At 36.5% G+C, this 22441-nt stretch overlaps 1 long non-coding RNA gene across 1 annotated transcript; it reads left to right on the plus strand.

The window, feature by feature from the left end:
- The first annotated feature begins 3408 nt into the window (after window positions 1-3408).
- LOC136294942 (uncharacterized) lies at window positions 3409-20766 on the plus strand. The gene is made up of 4 exons (XR_010722545.1): window positions 3409-3490; window positions 18358-18403; window positions 19057-19092; window positions 20379-20766. It is a non-coding gene; the product is annotated as an uncharacterized lncRNA (long non-coding RNA).
- Window positions 20767-22441: the final 1675 nt, after the last annotated feature.

Here is a 22441-nt window from a genome sequence, read left to right on the forward strand (position 1 = left end):
TAATTTCTTAAACTTACACATCAAGTAGATGAGGTGCACACACTGTTCATGAGTCATCAAGAACTGACAATCAGCAAGGCTGAATGAAACTCACCAGTTCTCTCAAATGCTCTAGGTTGAGTATTATGCATAAAAGCCTTTTCTTACCTTCATCACTTTGTACTTCAATAATGATGCCTGATAATGTACTTCAATAATGATGCCTGATAATGTCAGGATGCTTCTAAAAAGTGCATTTCCTTTTATACCTTTAAACAAGTCTCCCATCATGTAACCATTCACTGTCTTTGCATTAGGTCATTTGCAAATGAGTCTGCGCAAGAGAAAGCTTCAGGTCTACAACTTTACATAAGAGAAAAAAAATTAATTTTTAAAAATTAAACTATAGCGTACCATAAGACTTTCTGCCATTAATGAAAAGCAATATAGGAATCTTGAGAGGGAAAGATGTGTTTTTAATATCAAATGCTGATTTTATTGGCCAATAAAATGTGTTGAACACAAAATATAGTTTAAAAATTCTCCTAAGAAACAAAAGCTAGAACTAATTAACATGATTGTCTACTTCACGAGGATAGAAATTCCCACAGGATATAATAGTTACAAACTTATTTAATTCTGAAGTGAAACAGAAAAATAAATCTCAACATTTTCTGTAGCTTTTTCTACTGTACATCAGAGCTGGAGTGTACTACTTCAGAGTTCTGGAATGCCACTGGCATTCCCCCCATTTTCTATTATTTTGTATTTGTATTTGTATTGACACCAGCAAGTACCGGGAGCTGTGAGGCGCCGCACAGGCCCTCAGCACAGCAACGTCCCCAGCCTGCCTGCAGGGTGACAGCGTGGATGGCACTACTGCTGCCACCACGTGCCGGGGGAACTGCAGGCCCCCTCCAGCTCAGGCATGGCTTCAGGAAAGATGCCAAGCAGACAGACACCTGCCTCCATCCCAAATCTGTCCCCAAACCCACTCCAACAACCCTGCCTGAATGACGGTCCCCGTGGGAGGTGATGTCACCCAGGACAGGCCTTAGTCACTGGAACATGCCCAGTGAGCGGCCATGGATCCACTCCCACCCCCTTGATGATAGCTGCAGCAGGCACTAAGTGAATATTTTAGTGATGTTTGTGAAATTCCCTTATGGATGCTGTGCTGAAGGCACCGGGGCCTGTGCAGCTCCGCTGGGCTGGCGCACACGGCCGGGGCAGCAGGAAGGTCCCTGGCTGCTCTGATCTCACACCTCCCTCTGCCTCCACCTGCAGACACTTGACAACTCTCCAGTCTCTCTTTTGGTTTTTATAATGGATTTAATAAAGGAAGTGCTGACACAATCTTTGCTACGGCAGCATAAGTCCTCCCCTCCAATAAGGGGGAAAACTACGAATATAAAAATGGCTTTCTTTGTTCAAAACAGAACAAACCAGATGGTTTCCCAGACTATAGTGGCTAAAAACTATTTCACTGATTCCAGTGTGTACAGTATAATAAAAGTGTTCAGGGGCCTCTAACTTTGAACAAGGTATTTTATTGTCTTTGTTCACTGGTCTGGATATTTGCCATGACAGTAATTGAACCATGAAAATCAAATATTTCTTTAAAGCATATTATAGTGCAGTTTTTTAGGCATTGCTAATAGAGTGAAATGTAAAAGGATTTTCATTATTTAATGCTTTTAGACAATTAGGACAGTTGAATAAATACAACTATTTATTTATAAAATGTGTATGGTATTCAGCACTATGATTTCTCAGAGCAACATTAAACATAATCAACTTTTTCTAAACTAGAAAAAGCTTCTATGTAAGGAATGGATTTCTATGCATTTTAATATTTCAACTAATGCTTGTACACTGTGTGCTAGCGTATTAGCAGCAAAAATAATATTCTTTCTACCAAATATATTCCTGAAGGTTAGATACCACATCAGGATTAGGCTGATAAAGAATTATCAAAAAAACTGTAAAGGAAACGCTGTTCAAGAGAAAGTTCAAAGGCATTCTTGTAAACTTTTACCCAGAGGAACCACACCACTGAAGCTGTTTAACTAGGGAGGGCTGTGAGTAATCACCATATTGGCCCCAGATATACATTTTTTTCCCCAAAACAGTAATAAGGAAGAAAAGATAAACACCTCAGTGGAGCAAGGGGAAGCTTTTAGCAATCCCAGGTGTGCCGAGTTTATACATAAGAACAAAAAGAAAAAAAGGAAAATGTGAGTAACTATCACTTTACTCTTTTAAAATTAAATTAGGCAATGTATCAGTGGAGTTGAGGGAATAGGAACTATTTTGAGGAATGCGAAAACCACAAGATTTCTTCTCTCTGTACTTTCTATGGGACAGTAACGTGTGTGTGTTAAAACATCTATCGTTCTGCGTTAAACGTTTGCTCATTTACCCCGTCACCACCCCCATCGGCACTATTTCCCAACATTCAGGTGCTTAGGCACAGGCAGGGACAAGACCGTGGCTCATTCTGATGTGAGTCAGGAAGTGCCATCTTGACAATGTCATGGTTTTATTTCTCTAGAGAAAACAAATTGAAATTCAGCCTTAAAGCTTATGTGACAAGACAGACCACCATGGAACCGTGTTTGAAAATCCAAACAGCAAAATTAACATATATTTCATACTGGACAGGATATTTCAGGCAGGCAGCAGCTTTACAGTATTTGTGTTAGAGTCTGAGTTAAGCAAACTTTTGGGAAACCAGCTGCCCTCTACACTGCAGCTTTTCTCACTGGAATTAGCTGAATGTATTCCTCCACTGCATTTACATCCACTATGGAGGCTGGTCCTTTTGGATGTGTCACCACGGCATGCACAGAGTCTCCAGGCTGAAAGGATGAACTGAAATTGATGCAGAAAGAAATTGCCTCACAAGAACCACAGAGGCATGCTGATAGCTCCTCATCTCATCCCAGTGCTCAATGTGCTCTATGAGCTGGAGAGACAAAGAATTTTACAGACTGCTATGGAAGGTTTTTTATAGCTGAGGTTTAGATAGTAACCACTATCAAACCACTGCTTCTAATCTGCCAGTCTGTTGGGTTTCTGCTGCTGGTGGAAGGGGGAGGAGAGCAATGGAGGTTTAGGTGTTTTAGGCAGACAGTTAAAGCATAGAGACACATAATATAAACCTTGCAGATACTTTATTAATGATTCAAAGAAGGAAAAGCTGTAACTAAAATGTTTGAGAAATCTTCGTATTAATTCTGAAAACCTGTAGGAACAGCTTCAGAGAGGTCTGCGTTACTCCTTTCAGAAGGGTATGCTCTGCAGGGGCCTTTGGGGTGTTTTATTACAGTGGTACAGATAAATATTTGGGAAAGAGAGAATTTTGTCTACCCATATTAAGGAGAGGAAAATTCATTTGTCCTTAGGTTCAAAAGTTTAAGGAGCAGTCAAAAGCTTGTTGGAGAAATGGATTAACCTGTTGGCATTCTATCAGGACCTACAGCTTTCAGGAAATAATTTTCACGTGCAGGTATGTATTTCAAATTTTTTTGTGCATTCTACAAAATTCATATTGATCAATTATATATTTAAGTTTACTGGAAATAATGAATAATTTGTCTACCCCATGGATAAGGGAGAGAGATGGAAGCTTGCTACATCTGAACAGCATTCTGAGCTTGGCTATTTTTCTGTGTATGTGAAATCAAGAAAAAATTTCTAAATGTTCTCTACAAATGCTGTCAGATTCTATGGGACAGCCCTGCAAAATATAATAGAAAAGATTTATTTCAGCCAGGATTTCAACCACCCAAGGGATTTAAGTAAAGAAAAATGCATTTCATTGCTATAGCTTATTTCAGTCAGCTTAACAAATATGAAAAAGGTGCATTTTTGTTTGAAATTCTAAAAATTAGAAGTAAATTCTATAGAAGCCTAATACTTTCCATAAGACCTTTTGGTTTCATTCATCACTTTCTACAAGTTTCTTTTTCTGCAGAGAAATTCTCAACTGAGGCATCTTAAGTATTAATATGTTCTGCACTGTCCAATGTTTTCCCTTTGCTCAAACACTTCAAATTACTAGTTTTCCACTGTGAGTTAGGATATATCTGTCTCAACCAAGATGAGAACGAAATGTTATACAAATTTAGGTGCAGTCAAATGATTAATTCCAGCTGAATCTTTCAGAAATGATTTCTCAAGTTGAACAACTTAGGTCTTGGTAGCCAAGACCACCAACCTCCACACTGATGACTATCTAAAGCAAATCAATTTTGTTTTGTTTACAGTTATTGATAGAGATATACCAAGGGTCTGGCTTTCATAGTTAGGTGAAAAACCTTGGGATATCATAAGAAAAGTGGCCAAGTGTAATTACTGGGTAATGTCTGGCTCAATAAAATATTTCCATGCTTGCAGATGTTCCACACTTTATCTCTCTGTCAGACATGAGCATCAGAATCTTGAAAGGATATGCCTAGTTTTAGGGTCTATCTAAATGGAGGTGTAGACATGTGGCCTCAGCGTTTCCAGGCAGTTCCTGGTGGAGGGGAAGGCTCTATCTGTCCCAGAGCCAAGGAGCCCCCTGGCCCCTCACGGGCCATTTGTGTCAGCACTTCATTGCCTTTCTTGTTAGAAACTCTGCCAGAGGAGAGGCAGGACATCAAAGTACCTTGTGCCCACCCTGGCTGGCTGAGGGGGAGCTCCTCATTACCAGCAGCAGCTCCAACACTAACACACTCCATGAGGGTGGGATCCTAAATTCTTTGGAGATCTAGCTCCAATTACACAATTATCTAATCAAAACATCTGCATTTTTATGTCCATGTATGTGATAACTCTTTCAGAACTCCACAAGTGATAAATTTATACATTTAAGAAAATACACTAGAAATACAGATTTTTTTTATTGCAGATTAAATAGGATTTTTATCTCACACCATTTAAAAGAAGTTTTTGCTGCTAATTTTCTTTTTAGTTACAAAAGGTTACTCTCTGAATGAAAGGTGAGACATAGTTGATTAGACAGTGCAAATGAGAGGTCTGACGGAAGAGTTAATATTTGACATTGTGCAGGAGGCATTGATCAGTGCATTTTCAAATCTTTAATTCGGTAAGGTTGGAAAATTAGTGTTGTGAGGTTTAGTCTGCAGCATACAACTTTTGGTTTTGTTTGCAAGGTGTTTGGATTGCATTTGTGGGGGTGAATCCTTTTCATATATACTTGTATATTTTACATAATTTACCAAAAACCTTTCTAACTACCATTTGAGATACTATCTCTAAAAAAAAAAAAATAACCCACAAAATAAAGCAAACCTGATTGACATGAAGCTATATCTGTAGGAACTGATTTTCACTTGAAGCACTAGAATGGAATAACCACAGAAGGGAAGCCTGAAGCAATATCTACACAGGCTTTCCTTACAAATGCATTCATACTGCCTTGAGGGGCAAGGCTTGAACTTGAACCAGTCTGTCTTGTACTTCACTTTCTTAGACAGCAGCTATCTGACCCAAGTTGGGACTAGGAAGTAGAGACAAGCAAAACAAGTGCTCTGGGAATTCATTCCCATGTGGCGTGTACTCACCCTGCTCTTCCTGCAGAAAAGCTGGACCCCAGTCACATCCCAAGACAGGTAACACCTGGCTGGACTAGGGGCCAGAATTCAACTGTATTTAGAAGGAAAAGTAGATGTTTCATAAAGCTCACTTGACACATAAGTACATTGGTAGCACCTGTATTCATAAGGTCACTGCCTGGATGTTTATTTAATGCTGTCAAATCCCCATTCCTATAGACATTTTGTATCTGCTTTCAATTTTCTTTTACTATTTTTTTCTATATAACATTTGGGATTAAAAAATTAAGTCCCTTGCGTGCACTAACGTTATGATTGATACATTTTATATCAGCAGTCCTTTTAGTCTAAAAGTTCTGACTTGTTCTAAGCAAAAAAGACTTGTTCTGTCTCTGAAACAAGATGAAAAAATCCTGCTTCAATAATTGCCAAAGAGAATTTTTTTTTTTTTACAGAGCCCCTAATTTTAGTACTCTGTCAGAATAAAAGCTACTTCAGCAATTGCATATTTTTACTTAAAACCAGGTTTTTGGCTATAAGCATTTACCTAGAAGGTCTGAAACCCCATGGAATTCTATCAAGAAGGTTACTAGTCATCCTACTGTCAATTTCAGCTGACATATTAATCCATATCTCCCTTGGCTGCACTATGGTTTCCTTTCGTTTGTTTTGTTTTTTTTTTTTAAAGAAAAGAGTGTGGGAAAATGTACTTTTCCAAATTTAGCTGCAAAGAGTCTAATTCAATCTGAATTAACATCAAATTGTGCTTTCTGGAAAATATTAATTTATTTAAAATATCCATTTTACAGTTTGTTTCACAATAAATAGAAAATTTAAAAAAAAAAATATTGACAATGTTTTTCCGTACAGTATTCTCAAAATATGACCTACTTCTTTATGGTGGTTTATTAGGAAGATGACAGCTTAGTAATTCTTCAAACTGACTTTACATATTTACAGATTACCTTCTGTTACATATTATTTGATTACCATACCCTGAGACATGTAGATTTGATATTTATGTTCTGAATTATCATAGTCAGTGAAGCTAGAAAGTGAAGCCTGAAATCTGGCAGAAATCATAACAGCAGAAGGATAAACAAGCTAGAACTAGATAGGAGCCGAACTTACCTTTAGTTTTGTCCCTTCCTCCTGAAGTCATCTTCCTCGTTATTCCTAAAGAATTTATATAACTTAGGTGTCTGCAATAATGGTGGGATTCTCTAATATGATGGGTGTAGTCTGTGGGACTGATGGACACCACAGCACACAGTGCGTGTTGTACCCTTTTGGCAGCTGTGCCAAACAAATACCTCAGAGCCTAAACCACTTAAATATTTCTGATGAGTTTTCAAATGGAAAAGCTCTTCATTTCAGCAAGAGCACATTGAGCAACTAAATTCTTTACCTTTTACTTTTGCTCTTCTTGTTTTCTGATAAATTTCACCATTCTTGAAGTAACTGTACTTTCTGGAATATTTAGAAACCATTTTTTTTCCCCCCCTCCCTGAGAGCTTAGAGCACAGACATTCTTTGCCCTGTACTATGAGAAGCAGTGCAATACTTGATTTCTCTTTCTCATGGCTTGGAATCAAAAGTTAAAAAATCTCAAAGCTTGTCATGAGAAATGAAAAAAAGAGGTCTTCATCCAAAATTCGATTCACTACAAAAATAGTTCGGAAACTGTGACACAGAGATTTTGACTGGAAGCTGTCATTTCAGATGGTTCAGTTTGGTTTTCTAGTCTGACCTACTGAAAATTAACTTGATTTTTGAAAACTAAGGAATGTCTGTACCAAAAAAAAGAGACAAGAAAAAGAGGAAAATAAAATGAAGGAGAAAAGAGAGGAAGATGAGTAAAAACAAAGCAGGGAAAAGAGGGAAGGAAGGAGGGAGGGAGGGAGGGAGGGAGGGAGGGAGGGAGGGAGGGAGGAAGGAAGGAAGGAAGGAAGGAAGGAAGGAAGGAAGGAAGGAAGGAAGGAAGGAAGGAAGGAAGGAAGGAAGGAAGGAAGGAAGGAAGGAAGGAAGGAAGGAAGGAAGGAAGGAAGGAAGGAAGGAAGGAAGGAAGGAAGGAAGGAAGGAAGGAAGGAAGGAAGGAGGGAAGGAGGGAAGGAGGGAAGGAGGGAAGGAGGGAAGGAGGGAAGGAGGGAAGGAGGGAAGGAGGGAAGGAGGGAAGGAGGGAAGGAGGGAAGGAGGGAAGGAAGGAAGGAAGGAAGGAAGGAAGGAAGGAAGGAAGGAAGGAAGGAAGGAAGGAAGGAAGGAAGGAAGGAAGGAAGGAAGGAAGGAAGGAAGGAAGGAAGGAAGGAAGGAAGGAAGGAAGGAAGGAAGGAAGGAAGGAAGGAAGGAAGGAAGGGGAAATTGCAAAGAAAAAGCCATGTTTACACAGAAGGGAATTTCCATCGACAGCCAAAGTCCTACTATTCAGTTTAACTCAAATAAATTCAATATGTTTTGCAAAGTCTTTGAAACAAACAAAAGAAACCCCACAATTTTTCATGTTTGCAAATGACTAACATTATGTTTACCAAATTTGATTTACTTCTGCTGGTATAAACAGATATTAGAATATTCTATTTCCCCTGAGACTTGTAAGGCCCTTTTTGTAACAAATAATTTGTTTACCTCTGCATTTTCAGCTACCAAATTTTGTATGTTCTTAATAATATCATGGTAAGATTTTGGGAAATGCTTAAATGAAAGTTCTAACAAAGACATTTAAAACCCATACATTCAATGAAGCATAGTTTCTTTGAAATTCTCAGTCTACCAGAGTAAATCTTACCCTATTCCCTAGTTCATCTAGTCTGTAGCTCCAAAATAAATACCACAGTAATGGATTTTTAGCACCCAAAGGGCTTTCGGCTTTGGGCAACCTGGGGCTAATAACTTACAGTGCCAATAGCAATCTTAATATGCAGTAAAGTGAAAGGCGGTCTAAAAACAAAACAAAACAAAACAAGACAAAAACCTTATTGAGAATGTTCTTTGCCCTACAGAAGCTTCTCTACCTGTGAAACCTCTCAGGTACTCTTCCAAGGCAGCCTACCCAACACTGAGAGTGGAGAGGAGGGCTGCTCCCCTAAATGATCAGTTGGGGTTTTTTTGTCCTAGATCTAGGTGTAGATGATTTCTGTGCTGTTTAGAGCTGACATGAAAACTCCATTCAACAAACCTGGGTAATGTGAGTCACATTTCTTCATTCCAATCCCTTCTTTGGGGGTTTACCAAAGTAATTTAGAGTAGTGCTTCTTATTAATATATCACAGCCTGACAAAAAGCTGGCCTAGAGAGAAGCTGTGCTGCTTTCTAAGAATTTTTCTTGGTAGCTGTAGTAGAGGAAGGAAGAGGGACACTGAGGGCCAGATGTCAAGCATGAGAGTCTGCATTATTCTTGACTTTCTTGCAAGTGTCGAGGTATGTTAAGAGAGCTGAGCAGAAATGCTATTTATGCATGCTCAGATAGTGCCAAACATGCTGGGGAAAAGAAAAGCAAGCATGTGTGGTACCTCCCTGCTCTGGAATTTTCTAGACGGAGGGGCAGAGCTGGCAGGGTCCGGGCTGCAGAGCCTGATCAGTGTGTGGTGGTACACGTGGGCACCCCTGGGTGTTCCCTGGGCTCCTGCAGTCCCCACTGCCCTCAACCTTTAATGTACAGATTGCCACAATAGTCCCACAGAGTAGAGATGTGCAATTAAATTTGTTTGGCAACAGAAACCAAGTCACAAGCAAATGACTGAACTCTAGGTTTCAGGCACCTCGTCAGGATTTTGCCAAGTCCTGGAGGAAAGCTGAGCTTAATAGTGGAATTAATCTCTGGTCTTTTATGCTATCAACCATTGCTCACACTAGTAAATCTTGTTTCTCATTCAGCATTCAGAAATAGAAAGACTTCAGAAAATATGCATTCAAATACCTCTTCACATTTAATCATGATTATGATTCTTACCCATTTTTGATAAATATTCATGTTGATACACTTTTGTTCACATAAGTTACTAACCAAAAATATCTGCATTTAGAGTGAGAGAGGCTATTGGTACACAAAGGGGAGTTTAAATTTCTGATTAGCACTTGTTATTCTTTTTCTTTCGAACTATTTTTCTCAGCACTGTAAGGGAAAAGATGTTTAGCCAATTCTAACTGCATCTCTATTCTGTTAAATACATGTTCTATTTCTGTAACAAACATTCTTATAAACCTTAGAAGTTTGATTTCAAAACCAAATTGAATTGTTGGATTATTTTTTCTGTGTGTAGTGCATGAACATAAATGTTTTTTGAAAACAGTTTTCAATGCCATGTTCATTCTTCTGAATGGGGTGTCAAGGCATGTTAGGTACAGCTAAAGCATTATAATTGCAATTTTGCTAGGATGCAAAATGTCAAGACACGCTGGACGTTCTAAACAGCACTGCAAGTACACCTGCTATAATTTTTCTTCAGCAAGTGGTTAAACAAAATTAAACAAATTATATTTCAGCAAGGAATATGAGGGTTAAAAGGTTAAGGACTACTGTGAACTGAACTCTTCCTCATGAATAAAACAAATTTTACTGCTAGAAATAATTTCACCAGTTTTTCAGTGAGGACCTTGGCAATAACAGGGCTCCAAAGAAGCATCTTGCTAGAAAGAAGAGACCAAGCCAAACCAGTAAAACAATTTATCTTTGCTGCAGTCTATTTCCCTGCTTTATTATCTCCTAAATCTGGTGTTTGTTGAGACTTTCTTTACAAGTTTTTCCTTTGTATCTCTCAGGACATTAAGTTTCTAAGCTCTGTTCAACAGAATACTTGATTTATAACTGAAATCAGTAAAAACTAAATCACTGCTGAAAAAAGGATTTCAATGATAACTTATAGGATTCATCCAAGCCCCGATTCACAGTTTACAAAACCTTAATTTAAATGCAATTTATTTTACTGCCCAAAGGGCATTTTAACAGAGTATGTTTTTCAGTATCTTAAAATGACAGTTGAAATACCTAACATCATTGAAAAAAAAGATAATTGTTTAAAAAAAAGTTTCAATGTTAAATTCATATTTTAAAAAATTGTTCCATTATTTTGTTAAAATGAAAACAGCTACTGTTAATTTTCTTTCTTGCATTTTCAGTGGGAACACAGTCAAATCTAGACTTACTTTATTATTCCATTAATTATTGAAATATATATATTAACTCAGTAGCCTTTCTTCAAAAAGCAATTCAAGGATGATGTCTTTTGTAAATGGACAATGGAAGGGAGTAGGTTTGACTACAATAATAAAATGTAACTCAAACAAAGCACTTAATAGTTGCATTACGCTGTACTTACAGAAAAAAAATGTTCTTTTCATCTGTGATGCTTTGGGGAGTACGATTGAGATTTTCCCTCAGCGAATGAATACTGTCCTAGGATTTGGAAACATTCATTCTTTACAACTTTTTAGAATGCAATAGTAGTAGTACTCTGAAGAATTAAAAATGGATGGAACAATACAGGTAAATCAGATAAAACCCATTAAGTCCAGTAAGTTATGTGGCCTGCAATATCTTTAGAAATAAGCCAATATTAAATGTCTCTCAGAGATCCAAAAGGGTCATGAAAACAGTCATGTAAGTTAGCAACCAGAACTTCCAAAACTATGCTTTGTAGTAGCACTTTCCTATTTTTAGTAGAGCTATCTGAAAGTTTTTTGTACACTTCTGCGCTTAATGAGAAAAATTTTAAAATGGCATAGAACCATGTTCGTCAGTACAGTGCTGAAATCATGTCAGCTCCACAACATGTATTCCCTTCATGCAAAAGCCAATGTTTTACAAAAGGTGAGGAGACAGAGAACTGGGAGTTTGTCTGAAGCCAGGAAGGTTTCAACTGACTGATTGACTAAAATCCTCGATATCAACAAAATTCTCTAAAACTGCAGGAGGAGCCCTGTTAGAAATCACTAACCAAGAGAGTTTCTCTGCTTCCTTATTTGTGAACCCCACTCCTTATTTAGGCCACAGAGGTTCAGATAAGTTTGTACATGTGTGAGATAAATATGTATTAAAAAAAAAAAAAGGTGTGAAGCAAGAAACCAATGTAGGGACTCTGACTTTAATAGAACAATCATGAAGAACAGTGATTAAGAAGGGAAAAATCATTGAAACCATCAATCCAGAGCACAACAGTAGTAGAAAAGGCAAACAGGGCAGAAGATTGTTAGGTGGCACACAGAATATAAAGCAGCAGAAGTTTTTACAGCATACATTTACTTTACTTTACTTTCCATAATTGGAAGCAGCATTAAATTACACAGGTGGCAGATAACTGTGAACAGCCTAAAACATTTTGTCAGAGAAAGTGGAAAAGAATAATATCACTTTGAGTAAGACACACCTTTTTCCCATTTTGCAGTACCTAATACAATAAAAGCCCAGAATGTTATGCCCTACGCTTTCACAAATCTTTAAGATGATTAAAGTAAAAGAGATTACTGAACAATGATTAAAAATTTAAGATCACAATTACAGAAAAGGTTTAAAATTGGTTTTGGCTTTGTTTTTCAAAAATATTTTGTTTAAGGATATGTTCAAAGACTGTAGCATCCCGCATCCCACAAACTACACAGCAAAATCCCTGTTCTGGAAAAATCAGTGAGCATTTTTCCAGTGAGTCAGATCAAGACCCTGATGCAGTGAGGCCAGCAATATACTGGGAGAATCCTTTGAACAACCAACGCTAATTAAATTGCATAAGAATGGGTATTATTCCAGCTACTTCTGACCTTCACTGGGGTTATTTCAAATTCATAACAGTAAGGTCAATTTTTCCTGTCCAAAAGCAAGAATGAAGCAGAGAGTCAGAAGTAATACTGGAGTATGAGAAGGTGCTTGATTTTCTATCAATTTAACCAAGAAAAGGAGATAATTAGGCTTCATGGGTCAGAGAGTATGAAACACCAATTTTTATCTTCACTGCTGAGGTAGAGTTGCCAGAAAACCCAAGGTGGAGCAGTATTTTCTTTTCCATTTGCAGGGCTCTCCTTGCAGAAGGCCGGACACAACGGAGACAGATCTGCTGAGTCCGGCTTCTGCAGCTTTCCAGCAGAGCCTCTAAAATGTCACTTTGCTTCACCTGCTTTTAACTCCTCCTCTGAGACTTTTCACACTATCTAGTTACAGTGCATCACTGAACTAACCTGGGTAATTTTCCTTGGATATCTGTGCAATAGGAATGCTCCGTCAGATGTCTTCTTCAGCTTCATGTCAGTATAACCTCTCTTTTACAAAGCAAGTCAATTATTTTTTTATTATGACTGAGAAGAAAAATAGGCTTTTGGAAACAATGAAGCAAATAATGATGGATTAATAAACTAAAGATATATGTGCTAATTTAAAATACTTATTTACAATTTCTCATGACCTTACCTTAATTGAATGAGTCTTCTTCACGGTCTCATACACCATGATGATTTTTGCTATTGCTACTTCAATTAGTTTGAAATAAGATTAAAACACAGTGTAGGTTTGGGAAAAGTAGGAAATACTAAAGTGGACATTTCAAAAGGCACAAAAACACTGCAGGTGCTACAGCCTTAAAATTTTGATCCATCATGTATTTTTTTCTATAAACTCTCTTCAAACAGGCCTTCCTAGAAGGAAATGTACTACTTTGCCTCTGAAATAGAGCAATGTCTCATTTACTGTTGACTCCACAAATAAAATAACAGTACAAATAATGTCCTTTATAAAAAAAAAAAAGAACTGTTGTAAATATTCAGTTTAATATTTAACTTTAAATGGTCTTCATGTTTAATCCTAAATAGGGGGCTGAACTAATACTAATGTAGTAATGAACCAATCCATAATTCACGCACTTAAAAGAAAATTCCATGTGGTCAACCTCTGAAACTTAAGTGTGAGATGGACACATTTCTGATTAATAAAATTGATTAAAAGACCCAAAATTTTCTAAGCTTTATCAGAGATAGTGTAAGAGCATTTAATACCCATAAGTGCTACCTCAGTAAACTCCCCAAAGAAGAGACTAAGTCAGTTAAATTATCAGTCATAAAGATAAATACCAGCAGAAGGAGCTTCTTAGAATATCTGCCTCATTTATTTGTGATTTTTTTATCTTGATAGTTTGCGTGTATCTATAAAAAATGTTATTATATTTAGAAAACATTTTCTTTTATTTGATCAATTTTTTTATTATTATTTATGGTCTATGAAATCTCCTAGAAGTATAGAACCAGTAAATAAATTTGCTTGAAGTTTGTTCTTTTGGAAAATTTATAAGAAAGCTCCAAGGTTATCAAATATGACAAAATTTGCTGTTCTTATTCTAAGAAATATCACTAGGAATCCAAAGAAGACTCTTTTGGAAAATGGGTTATGCTGGATATATTTTACTCTGATTTATATCAGAAGGAAAAAGAAAAAAAGTTTCCAAAATGCTCGTTTAACCTTTCATAAGATACAAACCCAAATCATAACACTCTTAAGAAAAAAAAATCCTTTGCAGGAAAATATTTACTGAACATGTACCAGTGCTCAGGGTTTTCTCCTGTGTAAATTTAAATGGGTAAACTCTAGAATTTAATTCAAGCTTTTTTTTGTTTTGTTTTTTGAAAACGAGATGCACGTTGAAGGGTGAATAATGTTTCTGACCTAGAAAGGGAAAGTCATCTGCAGTTCACTATGAATAAAGAACACTCTGTGAAAAGTATTAAAATGTAAAACAGAGCAAACCCTCTGAATATAACCTAAGCAAAATTATCCTCAATTATAATTGGTTTTCTTTTTGTTGGTGAGCTGTTTTTGTGGTTTTATTTGTTGGCTGGTTTTTGTAGCCCACTCTGTGGTTGATGTCCTTGCTCTGTGTACTTACTGTGAGGAACAGAGAGTGACATAGCTCAAGCAGAAGGCAAAATATCTTCTCTAAAGAGCAGATTTGCTTTTTTTTTTTTCATTACAACTCCAGGATTCCTATGACCTTCAAGATCATAAAGTAGTTGAAACAAAAAAATTGTCAGTAGCTATGTAATCCATACCAGAGAAAGCAGAACTACAGACATTTAGTGAAAATCAGTTGCTGTATATTATCAATGGCAGGTGTTTCATTTTCTCTGCTCTGCTGAAACTTTTGATTGCTCTATCAGGTATTTATTTTTCTTTTTTTTCCCCGCTTTGTTCCTTTGAGGGGTTCTGGCAAGAAGGGTGGGACTCAGAATGGCAGGAGAGCAGATGCTTTCAACTTTGCTGCTCTGAGCAACTTCTGAGCGTTCAGTGGACTGGTTGTTCAAGCAGAATGAATAGAGCTCGATTTAATATTCCATATTCTGTGAGGAAGTTGGAAAAGATTTTGACTCCTTCCCCCTATACATCTTTCAAGTTGGTTGATTTACATGTCAATATTTTTTTTTCTAAAAAGCCCCAAAAATTCCTATCTACAGATTTGAGGGCAGCAAGAAATGAGATCCTGCCAGTCAGTGTAGGAGGTTCAGTAAAGTAGTTTAGCAGAGTGATCAACATAGTCAAATTGCACCCATAATTAAATGACATTTAATTTGACTCCTATTGACAAGGAGTCCATCTTTAGACATGTATATATGGAAAGATTTCCCCTCTCCGCCACCCCAAAAAAACCCAAACCAACAAACATCTCTGCACTACCACATCATTATCTAGATTTATGCTGTTCAAATTATTGACTGAAAAACAATTTTGTAACATATATTGGTATATATTCATTAATTGCTGGCAGAAATTCTGAACAAGAAAGAAAAAACAAGAAAAGGGATTTTTAAAGTCATTATCTTGAAAAAAATCTGATAGAATTAATAAAATTCTTACATGCAACATTAGACGATAAACAAGAAAGCAATATATTTATGGCAAAGATCAGATGACATATTTCATCTAAGAAATTGGTGAAATTCATACCATTCAGAACAGTAAAATTCTTAGTTCTATGGAGTGTGTCTGACAGTAAGATTTTAAAAAGATCTAAGTGTTTGACCTTTTTTTAATAAGTAGACTATTTCAAATGAGCACATCTGGTTTATGTTCCTAAACTTCTAGCCTTTAAAGGTTCTGTTCCCAATTCACACAAAATACCATTCAGCATTGCTTGACATGGTGACCTTCCCTGTAGGTGGCTGGCTGAATAAACCGATTAAATAGATTCAGGAATTTAGCATATATACAGCAAGTTAACACTTGTATCCTGGAACTATTAGTAAACATACTTACTGCTTCTCTATGCTTTCTATTAGAGATATGGAGCTGAACTGGGAATTTTAAAAATCCACTTTATATAAATAAAGAAAGGATTTCTTAATTTTCATGTCAAAGAAGTTTTCATTATGTTGCCACATTTTCTTAGATATAATGCAACAGAAATCAGAAAAAGCCAAGTAATTACAACATTAAATATTATTTTTTTTCACTCAGATTGAGGCACTGAAGGGTGGACAGAATAGGTACAAAAATTCAAGTGGTCTGTAAATATTTTAAAAACTCTTTTGTTAGTTAAAAATTAAATAGTGTATAGATTGGGGAGATTTCATTTTTTTCCCCTATAACATTAATAGCAGGTTCATTTTTATTTGTGTAGTGTGTAATTCCTTTTGACTTTGACTTCCATTTGCCTTGAGGACAAGCCAGTTGAAAGCTGTTCAGCACACTGCACCATGCATAACAGGTAATCTGTCTAATTAAGGCCTGTAAGGATGTTCAAAGTAAAATATTGAAGAGCTTCCATAACCTCACTTTCACCCTCCCTGTGTACCACAGCTTCTGAGACTCAGAGATACCCTAGCCATTAACTCAAGTGTTTACACTCTAAACTCAAATTCTTCTTTGCCAGAATGGTTCATTTCACATTTTACAAGTCTGTTTTCTCATTTACAGGCAGAAAGCAATTTATCAAATTTTTATATTACATTTCTCGGCTTGTTTCAATATTGGATGATATAATATATGCCTGGAAATTCAAAATGCAAAGGCATACTGTGACTTTATCCAGGGACCTAATAAGATTTATATCCACCTTTTTTTGTGTGTGTGTTCATTTGATGCATTTCAATGAATTATTAATTATGACCAACAATAAAATATTATTTTGGTCTGATGCACAGCAAAAGGAAAGATGCCCAAGAGAAAACCATCTGACAGCTTAAAGTAGACATGGCCAACGGATGCTCACAAGTTTCTCATCAAGTACTGCATGACATGCATCTGCCCATCAAATGAACCAGACTGACTGAGCCTTTCTGAACATACAGATGTAATCTGTGGGGAGGAAAAGTCAAGATTTATTACATACTGGGAGGCATTGATTTGACTTTTTTTTTTTTATAAACAGCCAAAGCTATGATAGTGAACATCAAAAGATTTCATTCTATTTTCCCAAACCTATTTTTAAAGGTTGACATATGGGATGGAAATATATGTAAGGCTGCATATTCTGAAGCTGACAGAAGTCAGATTCAAAGCTGCATGTAATAACTTTTTTCTTAAGAGATTTAAATCATACTTAAATGTAGCATTATGTAACTGCTATAAATATGTTATAATCTGCTGAGGAATTTGTTTTCATTTTGCTTTTATTACATTTTCCTAACTGATCTTTGCTCTGATACAAGCTTTCAGAATGTTCTCAGTACATATGCCGCACCTTATTGTCATTTAGCTACATATCTTGATTTTTAACATAATGAAAAAATACAGTTCTTTACACATTTCAGCTACAGACTATTAGAATTCTTTCTGCATTACTTACTAATGAATGTCATATAGAAAAAAACCTTCACAACTTCCTTTACTTTCAAGGTCATTATAAGAAGCATATTTGAAACTGCAATGAACAAATGTGAAAAGCAAATGAAGTTTTTCTCCCTTACAGCTATCTAGAGAGTCAAAGAACATATAAAATATTCAGAGAAAATGTCAAGTTAAAACACTTTGGGTCTGAAAGCAATAAAGTAGGACTAAAATGATTTCTGATTTTCTTTTAAATAGAGTATTCAGATTTGTTTTGGTCTTTGTCATGCTATAAACAAGAAACTTACAGAAGATAATACTGTGCCCCACATATTAAGCTTCACTTTTAAGATGGCTATTTTTTCTTTGTAGACTCTTCAATTTAACTTTAAGCCTATCAGATATATATTCAATGTCCTAAATAGACCTAATTGAAGGATATACCATGCATTTCAAAAATTCCTGAAAGATCACTCTTTAGCATATAAGGAATGAAATGTTTCATGCTTATAAAGGATTACTAAGAGTGATAAGAAATCTACTTTGAAAAAATCATACCAAAAGCTGCCTTAATGCTTATTTGAAGGAAAAGTGAGTGCTAATGGATTTTGACAGGCTGATCCTGCCTATAATGGCATCAAGCATACCAAATTCTTTTTCACACCACACTGTCCCCAAGGGATCATCAACCTATAGATTAAAAGCCCTGACCTTTGACCTTTCTATAGTTAACTATCTGTCAGCTGATTGTTAGCAAAGCTACCAGCAGGCATTGCTTCTCTGTTTATATTAATCACAAATACCAGTTTTAGGTAAGACCAATTCACAACATACGTCCTCTAAGTTTTGAAGCTCCTCTTGCATATTTTTATTTTCACTTGCTACTGTCTATTAAAAAATAAGGATCTGATCTGAGATGCTCTCTGCACTTTCCCCTGTTATGTCTTCCCAGTTTCTTCATTAATTATTAACTTTTTTAGTAAAGTTGAATTTCACAACACTTTTTCCTGATGAACCTTGAGCAGTTCACAGGCATTCCATATGAAAAGCAATTCCATTTTAATTTTTTTATTTTATTTTTAGTTTAAGGGATCCTTGTTAAGCTGATACTCTCAAGTGGTAACTGAAGGTGAGTTAAGTGCTCATCTATATCCTCTCTTTTCTTTGAACAACTTGAACTAGAAAATTAATCATGAACAGCCATATCTCATGCTTACATGTTTTATAGGCACTTACAGATTTAATATAAAATATTTCTTCTGGAGAGCAGGGAGGAAAGTTTTGCCATGTAACTTGAGCACCTCACAGTTGTCTGCTACCCTCAAAGCTCAAGGCCAGGTGGCATTGCAGAGCTCTGACACTCTTTTGACTCAGGAAGTTGTTGTGGGCTTCCTGTGTGGCAGGAGAGCAAACCTTTACGCTAGCATCATTTACCCCTTCTCTTCCTCAGAGCCCAAATCCTCAGCAGCTCAGGAGCCCTGTGCTCACAGATGGATTGTGTTGCCCCTCAGTGTGGGAGGGGAGCTGCTGCCTCCTTCACCAGTGAGTGCAAAAGGTTAGTTGGTGAAGTTACAGGAAAAGGCAGACCTATGGCTCTGCTCTGTCCTTCGTGGAAGCAATGGGGAAGGAATAATTATAGCAGCAAGAAGTGACTATTTTAAATAATAGTAAGCTCAAAAGGAAATAAATGTTTTATCCCTATTACCTACTCAGAAGTCATAACCAAGTTTTCCATATCCCAATTTTCAATATGTTAAGAGTTTCCTACGTTTCCCTTTGCAGGGAGAAAATGCTCAGAAGAAATGACCTTCTATTATGGTAAATTGAAATCTAGTGACTAATGGCTAATTGTTATTGCAATTCTTGACCTGATCTGTAGTGCTGGAAACCAAATCTCAGTCTCCAGAGTGTAACAAGATATACCAGACAGCCGAACAGTTTATATAGCAAGTGTATTAACAACTGAGCAACTTCAAAATTGTTGCCTTGATGAACAACTTCAGATCTAATAAATTCCAGTGCTAAAACTAGGTGAACACTCAATTGTTTTCATTTGAACTGACAGAATTGGAAATAAGACGTTTCTCTTCTATTAGTTTATTCAGGGTGAAGAATAGCATTAGAAAATTAGAGGAAAGCTTCTCATTGGTTATTTTTTCAACAACTTCAAGCTGTTAACAGTTATATTGTCCCCAGGTATGGGGTGGTGCATGTTATGGCTAAATGATTAGTTTAGAGGCTCTTGACATACAGACTTTTTCTGTTCCCCAGTATCAGCTGTGAAAATGTATTTCCAAGCAATTAAACCTCATCTCCTGCTGGCTTGGGAGCCAGGAACCTTCAAATTTCAATTCAAATTCTTCAACACCTACTACTGCTGAAAAAATATAACTCGGTCAGTTAGAGTCACAAAGAAATCTATTGATATATGTTTGAGTGTCTTTTAAAGGGGAAAATGAAAGGCCTGGGAAGAAAAGTTGCTAATGTTGTAAGTAAAGCAGGTGACAAAACATATTCACTTTGTTTTGTGCAGTTATGGACCTTGCAGCACACATACACATCAGCATTCACAGCTGAAAGAAAGGGGTCGTAGTACCAAATGGTAGGAAGGAAGAATTAATCTCTGACTCTCCCCTCCTTACCTCCAGTCTTAAAGAAGACTCTCTGACTATATATATATATATATATATATATATACCACTATATGCAAATTTTGGTTAGCAGCTCAAATGCAAAATGCAGAATTAACCGCAGGATTATTGTGTGGCATGAGTCACCTAACAGTGACCTAAATGACAGCTTGGTTTGTCTGTGGAGAGGAGAGTGTCAGACAGCTCAAAGGGAGGAGAAAACGTTGCTGTCACCAAAGATTGCCAGCTCCTCTATGCAGATGCTGAAGAATTGAATACTGAAGTTCAAGTTAATTTGTAACTAAATTTAAAGCATATTCACGGCCCGTTGTGAAGGCCAGATTGTAGGAACACAAATGAGAAGAAGGATATGCCAGCAATATCTCTCTGTATTACTTTGTTAGCTACTGGATCTATTGAATGATGCTTTGCAATGTGTTTTAATTCTAGTATGTGTTTCTTCCATATTCCCAGGCCTTTTATACTAGAGATACAAACAAATGGAAGAGAGAGGAGAAAAACCCTTGCGGATGTTGGCTATATACAGGACAGAAAAAATGGCAAGAGCTTTCCATCGGATGTTTTCACAGCAAGGACCAAGTGTTTGCTTTGGGCAGATGCAGCTGCTGCCTCCAATATTCTCTTTATTGTTGCTTGTAACATGTAGTTACAGTTTTCGGCTCGCATAAAGAACAATCAATCATGTTGACCAATATTTAGCCCAAGTGTGATATAATTCAGGGCAGTTTGGTGTGGAGAGGTTTAATAATTTATATTGTACGGTTCAAGCTACTCAAAGAAATAAAATACAATAGAACAAGCTAATGTAGTTCATGTGTGTTTTTAAGAACTCAGATCAAGCCAGATGAGTACTGAATTCTAGGGTAGATGTTTTTGGTAAGAATGAAGATTCTTATTTTTTTTTCTCTTTTATTGAGAAGGGAGGAGGCAGCTTTGTGATTTTACCCCAATATTAGCAAAATTTACTGGATATTTATTGCTTCCCAGCATTTGTATTTTTGGCTGTGATGGAAGTACCAAAACCCACTAATTATATAATTAGCTAATATTGCAATGCCTCATTGATGCAATGAGGGAGCAGTGGAAAGTAATGTTTAAGAAGTAGCCTTAATTGTTGGGGCACAGAAGTGCCTGCCCAGCTGGGTGGTCACTGCATTTCTGCTGGATATTTGGCCTCAGAGTCAGGATAGGGCATACTGGCTGGGTGTCTTTTTGTCTGCAGTAGTCATCTTACTTGCTAGATTCATCAGCAAGACTTAGTGATATGAAGTAAAAGACTTTTAATTAACATTTCTGTTCTCATTAAAATCACTGAAAACTTGGACTTCCTACATGGAACTGATATCAGGCTTTAATTGCAATTAACATATTAGTACCCCCCTATGTGTTCTTAAACTGCAATAATTTCCATACTTTTATCATACTAATAAGCTGGCCAATGACTTCCTGCAACATAATTGAATAGAATATTTGTAGTTAAAGTTTTATATAGTTTCTAAGGGTGTAACTTGATAGCATGTTCATTTCATACTAGTCCTTCAGACTCTATTTTAATACTTTATCTGATTTTAACAGATGTCAAAAGTAAGTAATAATTAGAATTGGATGAATACAGCAAACATATTTATATTAATATTCTTTTGATTTTAAATGAATTAATTTAAATTGTGTACACACTGCTTTTGTGATTACTTTCACAAATATTATAGTTAATGAATTTGTTGAAAAGAATATACAGAAAATGAGGTACTTAAATATGCCTATTGTACAAATATTTTTTCATTTAAAGTGTAAGTATTTGGCTCTAAAGTTTCATAGATAATGTTATCTGACCAGGGAATAGGAATATACTTTGACCTTCATGACAAATCTCATTGTGATAGATGTATGCTGGCTGTTCCTAATCAACCTTTTCTGATTTTTGCCTAGAAGACAGGAGTAGAGTTTCTCCATTATTTTTCTATGTATAAGCATGCAAGGAAGATAGGCAAAACAGAAATCTTTTGTGTGAGGAAAAAATATTAAAAAGAGTTATGAAAGCAGATTGCTCTCATAATTTTCTAATTTTTTTTTCTTCTCCTTCTGCAGTGGTTTACAGGCAGTAGACCCCTCAGGATCTCCTATGGATCCTCAGAAGTGGTTTCCTGCCCAGTGTTTGCTGGCTCATTCACATACTTTCAAGAAGCTTCTCCCATTTAAACAAACTGGGCACCTCTCAGGTGAGGCAGAGTTTCTGCCTCTAGCAAGATATTTGGAGTGCAACTGCCAGAATGACATGAGCAGATGACCTTCCTCATCAGTGTTTAGGTTTATTTTTTTTTTAATAAGACTGATGACATGCAGTAATCAGGCAGCAAAGTGAAAGCAAATGATTTAGATGACTTTACCATCCGTCATCATAACCCATCAGCAGGAGTTTAACTCTTTTGGCAAGGAAGTTGATTATTTCCTTCAGGTATGCTCTTTTACCCTGTTTGGAAGGGAAGAGCTTCTCACTTCTTGGTGGCCCATCTTTC

This window comes from Chamaea fasciata, unplaced genomic scaffold (assembly GCF_029207755.1).
Source record: "Chamaea fasciata isolate MVZ Bird 193981 ecotype frontalis unplaced genomic scaffold, bChaFas1.0.hap1 SCAF_10, whole genome shotgun sequence".
NCBI classification, from domain to species: Eukaryota; Metazoa; Chordata; class Aves; order Passeriformes; family Sylviidae; genus Chamaea; species Chamaea fasciata.